Source organism: Artemia franciscana, chromosome 2 (genome assembly GCF_032884065.1).
Source record: "Artemia franciscana chromosome 2, ASM3288406v1, whole genome shotgun sequence".
NCBI classification, from domain to species: Eukaryota; Metazoa; Arthropoda; class Branchiopoda; order Anostraca; family Artemiidae; genus Artemia; species Artemia franciscana.
In genome coordinates, this window is record NC_088864.1 from 47,447,394 (window position 1) to 47,454,480 (window position 7,087).

Genomic DNA, 7,087 nt, shown 5'->3' on the forward strand with positions numbered 1-7,087 from the left:
AATTTTTCCCACCAAGTTTCATCCCAATCCCTCCACTCTAAGTGTTTTCCAAGTTTTAGGTTTCCCCCTCCCAACTGCCCCCCCCCCAATGTCACCCAATTCGGTTGGGATTTAAAATAAGAGCTCTAGACACAATATCCTTCTAAATATCAAATTTCATTGAGATCTAATCACCCATTTGTAAGTTAAATGTGAAACATATTTTCCTTATGCTTCAACATAATATGTTTCAAAATATGTGAAACATATTTCCTTATGTTAAAAATAAGCATGGATTAATATTTCCTTATGTTAACAATAAGCATGGATTAATTTTAAAAAAAATATCTTGTCAGAGTAAAGTACTATCTTGGAAAGTGTTTAGGTTAGGAAAATGGAACTTTCAGGGATGGGTCTACAGGCTAACGTATGTCCTGGGAAGGTATTTTAAAGTACCTATCTCTACTTCTTCTCTCTCTGGAGGGCCCTGAAATTTGCCTACATGATGGGTTTATACCTATTGAAATTTTGACAAAACAACATTTTACCTTAATTTTCAGTTACCAGTTGCCCTTTCTCTGCCTTTAGTTCTGAAAATGCAATTCAATATCAAGGTTTTTTTTTAATTTAGGAAATGTATTTGCATATCTTTAAAACCTTATAAAATAGAATTGAGCAAATTTATGAAGCTGAAAACAATTTTTTGTACTTTAATTAAGCAGAAAATCTATTTTGCAAAGTTTCACTTTATAACACACATGTTTTTAAAGGTCATCAAAGGTCAGGGCCCTCTAGAGGGAGAAGGAGAGGAGGTAGTTGCTTCAAAATACCTTCCCAGGACATACTTTAGTCTGTAGATTCATCCCTGAAAGTTTCATTTTCCTAACCTAAACCCTTTCTGAGATAGCAAAAAGTCAATTAACTAGAATTTTACAATAAATTTGATACTTAAAATATGCAACAGAGCAAAGGCACATCATTGTCACAGATTTGCCTTTGACCATAAAGAATATAAAATTAGAAATCTAAAGATTAACTTTTTGATTGTGTACCTTCTTGAGAGCCACTATTTAGCAATTTTACTGTTAGCCTAGACATACTGCACAACTGGGAGGGATCTGATGCTACAAGCTGGGCCTGAATAGCACCTGAGAGAAAGTAAGAGGCAGCAGACGTCATTGCGGAGCGTTAAATGGATTACAATTTTTAGCTTGCTCTAAACAGTGATTGAAGGTAGGCTAATTAAGATCAGCAAAGCAGCCTATTGATTAGCCTATACCTGGTCTAATGAGGGTGCAATGCTCGTGGTAATGACTAAAACATTGTTGAATTTAACTAGGATATCACTAAAAAGCTGCAATTTTGACATCCGTTTAACTGATTAGTATATTCTTACCCATGATTTTAATATTTAAAAAAATCTGGCATGGACACGGCTGGGGCACGGGAAAATAGAGATTAAAATCCTAAAGCAACCACTAAGCGAGAAAAAATCAATAAGCTCTTTTTGACTTGTAAGTTCGTTATAGTTAGTTACTGGTAATGGTAGTAGTTTGTGCTCACTTTTTATTGACTATTTTTTTAATTGGTATAAAAAGACTAATCTTGTTTGTAACCGAGCATTTACCTTCTTTTTTCGTTTCAATTTTTTCGTTCCCGCTAAGAATATTATTTCAAAAACTACACTAAAAACTTGAATTGAAACTTTAGGTTGCTGTATGCTTTCACCTCTCAACAATTCACTGTGAAAACATTCTAGTTGACGTCAACCCACTTATATAGAGTGTGTTCTCGGCCTGGATTGCAGGTAGTTTCTGCCACGTCAAACGCGTTCATAACCATAATTTTGACAAGACCCAGTTGTCAAAGGCTGTGCAAGTAAATTAAAGTTTAGACTGTAAGGCAAAATTTTAGTAAAATTTTGAGGAATGAAATTCTCAGTACCTACCGCAGGCCCACTTTTGTCAAAGAATCAAAATCACGGAACAGGATTCCCAACCTCCTCAAGTCATAACGCAGTGACTCAGTAAGAAAAGTTATGGAAAGTCATCTACAGTTGGGAAGAAAAACGATCAGATCAGCTTTGATTACGGAGAGGAAAACACTTGAAATTGACAGTAGTTAAGTTACAGTGAAATAAAGTACATGGGTCGAACGCTTTCATAATGCAGAGTATGCAGAATAGTCGGCATCATAGTAAACGTTGATGAATCATCAGCTACACCCGAAAAAAGGGCTCCAAATGAATTTATGAGGAATTTTTGAGTAGAATATCCAACCACAGGTCAGGAACTTCTTTTTTTGTATATTTTTGTTATTATGGAGACGCTCTTGTATAATGTAATTACCACAATTCCCCAGCCACACATAGTACTACCCGCCCGAGGCAGAATATCAGAAGATAAAAATTTGTTCTATCTGGACTTGATTGTCTCATAAGCGAAAACTTGTTGTTGTTATTTGTCGGAATCACAGTCCAAGCCCTGCAGCAGGTTTTAGCAGTTGAGATTGACCCCAAACTCTGTATTTATAGAGTGTTTTATAGAGTGTCCGTATTTTATAGAGATAAATTTCATTACATCACCACAACACAAAAAGAAACCGACGAATATTCTATAAAGGCTCTATAATTGCCATAAAGTAACTACAACTCATATCCTGAAAATCTGAAATGGGTTCCCTTAGCCACCATTCTGCCATAACTGTGTCGAAAACAACTTTCACTGCTTGAGCGTTTTGTTCCATTTTTTTTTTTTTTTTTTTTTTTTGCACTTTCACTGCTTGATTGTTTTGTTCCATTTATTTTTTTTTATTTGATGTTTCACTAAAATATTTCGATGAAAATTAATGAAATAGATACAAAACCATTAGTTCTGAATTTGCATCATTACTTACTTACATAAAGCTACTTAAATTTGTTCAGCACCATCTAGCAGTTGCTCTGCCTGTTCCATGCCCTTTGTTTGATTGATGGGTTTGTAGTCGGTTGATCTTAAGTTATGCTGACCACTCAGCAAATGAGTTGAATTTGTTGTTGTGTTTCTCCCAGGACTTGTCAACTTTGTTTTTGTAGATATATGATGTTTGGTGCTTGGATGGCATGTTCAGACAAGTTGTTCCATGTGTCGACTGCTCGCGCTGAGAAAAAATAGCAAACTAAAATTCTAAGATTTCTTATTAAAAATGCTTAATGGATTTTTTGGCTTAGTAGAGCCCTTACTTGTCTCTAAAAAACTCGTTTTGTGGATAGAGTTTTTTTCAAATGAATTTCTGTTCGTTTTTTATTGACATGGTCTTTTTCATGGAAAAATATTATGTATTATAAATTTTTGTTTTTTTTTTATAAGAATCCATGGTTTGGCTTGCTATTTGTATGTTTGGGGAAACTTTTCCAACAATTTTTAATCCTGGCACAAACAGTATTTTTTAATTTGATTTTATACCTCCTGAAGTTTATCTGAAAAATAAAACTTAATAATATTCCCAGAAGATTCTATATATGCTCTTTGGTAGCCTGGGTACACTTACACTCTATTTATATATTTAAATAGTAAGAGCAGAAGTAGTAATAGTAGTAGCTCCAAAAGTTTCAACTTAAAATCCCCAATCATTCTCGATATCTTGCTGAGCAGCGACATAGCTCCAGCATTTATACTGGGGGAGGGGGTTAAAAAGGGTCTACATCATGAGAGTCCAGGGGTATGGTCAATGACATAAAGAAACTAGAATATTGGAAGCCATGATAATGACAGTGGTCAAATATGGCTCTGAAGCATGGGTGCTCTGAAAAAGATGTTTTCCAGAAAAATTGCCTACGGATTGTTCTGGGTTTTCAGCTGGCTGATCGTATTTGAAGCAGTAAGCTGTGAGAAAAGTGTGACTCAACCCCATTTTCAATGGATAAAATAAGAGAAAGGTTGAAATCGGTAGGGCACGTTCTGAAGATGAAGGATGACGGATTGCAAAAGATTGTCCTTTTTGAACAAGCGTCTACGGCTAAACAGAAATCGGGTCGTCGACACTTGGGGTGGGAGGATGTCATAAAGAAAGGTTTCAAGGAAATGGAAACTTCCTGGGACGGTTTAAAGAGGGAGGCTTTGAATAGATTGGGATGGAAGAGGAGCATGCTTAGCTGTGTTGGGCTCAGGCGGCTTGGTGCTGCGATAAGTTTTTCATAGTAGTATTAGTAGTAGTTGTTACTGGGGGAGCGTTCAACGGTCCATCTTGTCCCCCTCCCCCGAAACGACGCCCCTGTTGCTGAGGTGTCTTATTGACAACTATAAACACAATGTCTTTTGATTTAGCTTTACAGCAACGCTTAGTTTTAAAGTATAATGGGCCAATTGTACAATTGCGGAGAGATGACATGCCCAATATCCCAAAGGACATACTTGCTGGATCGTTCTACTATGGTGAGCAAAATGGTTCTCTCAAAATTTTGACTGGATGTGTCTGGAAAATGAATATGCATGAGAGAAGGCCTGCTTGTCCTCCGATCTCTTTTTGTCTTAAGAGGAGCATTTTTATTTTGAATTGCTTTAGCTTCTATAGAATTTTTAACGATATCTCTAGCTATTGTAGATTGGTGTTATTACTGGTGTTATATTGTTTATATGTCCTTTTGAAAACCTGCACCCATACTAGGTTTTGCATACAAGTAAACTTGCGTTCTAATAGCAGTAGTAGTAATAGTAGCACTAGAATAAATAGTTGTAGCCTAAGCTTCAGTGGCAGTGGTTGCAACAAAAGTAATAATAATAGTAACAGTAGTAGAAGTATGAGCAGAAGAAGTAGTATTAGGATACAAATATTTTCATTTGGTTGGTTCAACATCCCTCACAAAAGGCCCTGTTTGTTTCAACTTCACACACCCAATTGTTCCTAAGATATTGCTGTTGCACCCTTTTGACAACCTGAATACAAACGACTTGTTGTGATTCAATTAACCGTCCTCCGTCAAAATTCCTTGAAAATTTCGCCTTCCTACCCTTAGATACAATTGTAATAGTAGTCACAGTAGTAGTATTCATATTACTTGTAACAGTATTAATAGTAATAGTGGTAGTACTAGTGGCAGCGGTAGGTTTAACATATCGCTTTTTGGTCAGTAGAACATTCCTCTCATCAAGTCCTGGAAGTTTCAACATACCAGTATACAACATACTGATGACCAGTATGTTCATTTACTTCTTAATATTTCCATGTCGATGCTCTTAGCCTTAAAAGTAGTTGCAATAGACGTAGTACTTCTAGTACCTCAATATTTGTAAATGAAGTAGTGTTGTAGGAGTAGAAGTGATAGTTGTAGTAGTATTGGTAGCGTGCAAATACTGCCTTTTTTGATAAACTCCTTTATCATTTCCTGAATTTTCCAAATTAATATACAAAGTTATTCCTGAGTTACGCCCCTTTAACAATTCGTATGCCAATAACGTGTTTTTGTTTAATTAGACACTCCCATTGGCATTCTCTGAAAGGCTCATCTGAATGCCCTTTGGCTTTTTGGAAAGAAAAGTTCAAACATGCATTCTTTTCTCAGTAACATATACTATGCGTAAATAATGAACGAAATGCCTATATTACAGCCCTTGTCCTGTGGACTGTGGGGAAGTTTACATCCCTAAAGAAATAATTACTGGACCTTTCAAAAATACTGAACAAGATAGCTTGCTTTAAATCTCGATCTGATTTGTTTTGGGGGATGATAGGCCTGAGGCGAAGGGGCTAATTGCCGTCCAGTCACCTTCAACTGTTAAAACTGGCACTGACACTTCCGACTTACAACAAAATGAGCACCATCCGATCAAATTTTATCTGACCATCTGTTCCATAAATTCCTTATATGTACCAGGGCATAACTTACGACCCTTGTCAATGGGCTCTAGGGGACTGTGTCCACCCTAAAGACCTTGTTACATGATGTTTGGACTATTGGTAACAAAATGACTGTCCCACAATTTCAGATTTATGCTTTTCTGGAAAAGAGGAAGTCAGGGGGGGCAGGTCCGCTGTTCTCCACCACGTTCTTCTCTTAAAAGAGAACAAATAGAACTAACGAGCCTTTTCTAAAGTTAACACGACCCCCGCTTCCGTAAAATCCTTATATTCTCCTAGGGCATAACTTACAACTCTTACCCCCAGACTCTGGGGGATTGTGTCCACTCTAAAGGCCTTGTTATATGAGTTTTGTTATATTTTTGAATAAATCTATCTCAAAATTTCTATTGGATGTATTTGGGGAAAATACGACGTGCGGTGGGGAGGGCTGCCGTCCGATCACTTTGACTCTAAAAATGAGAGCTAGAAGTTCGGATTTCCAATACAATGTCACCCCTCCAAAGTTTATACGACAACTTTTTACATAAAAACCCTATTTGCCCTCAGGGCATAACTTACAACCCTAGCACTGAGGAGTATGGCGTGTGGTTGTCATCCTGTGTGGGGTGTGGTTGGCTATCTCAACATTTTGATTGGTTGTATTTTGAAAATGATGGCCATGGGAAGGTGGTTCGTTGCCCTAGAATCACTTTCGACGGTTAAAAAGGGCACTAACCCTCTAAATGTCCAATTGAATGAGCCCCTTTGAAGTTTCTACGACGATCCTTTTATGCGAAGCGTCCTGGTTTAAAATGTAAAAACAAAAAAAACAACAAATAAATAATATATTTTGCCCACGTCGCTCTTTACTTAGGCGGCGCTATTGCGCTGCCTACGATAAGCTGTCCAGACTTGCTACAGACTCCCTATTGGTAAGTGAAAATGTTGCTTTGGTTTTAAAAAATGAACTAGTATCGTGTTTAAACAAAGAAAAATAAAATTGTATCTAGAGAAGCGACATTTTTTAGAGAAGCGAAAGTTGTTAGGATGACATTGACTTTGCAAGAACACAACAAAAAAGTTTCATCATAGAAACAAGCTCCTAGAAAGATTCCGCGAATGGTTTTCCCACCAAATAAGCGAACCAACTTTCCAGCTTGAAACTAATATGACCTTAAATACTAGACGCACAGTTTTGAGATGCATTTCAAGTTCAGTGAAGGAAGCTTGGTCGTATTCTCAACGGTCTATTATCCGACAATCAGTATCTTCAACTATATGATAATGATTA

At 36.8% G+C, this 7,087-nt stretch overlaps 1 protein-coding gene across 2 annotated transcripts in view; it reads right to left on the bottom strand.

The window, feature by feature from the left end:
• The window catches only part of LOC136042817 (zinc finger protein 611-like), a 46,373-nt gene extending 44,948 nt beyond the window's left edge, over nt 1-1,425 (bottom strand). The window contains exon 1 of one of the 2 annotated variants that reach the window (XM_065727764.1): nt 1,376-1,425. The gene's annotated coding sequence lies outside the window, so the exon portion shown is untranslated. Of the gene's footprint in view, nt 1-1,258 lie in introns of both variants that reach the window. The other variant, XM_065727759.1, reaches the window with a different exon arrangement.
• Between the last annotated feature and the right edge of the window lie 5,662 nt (nt 1,426-7,087).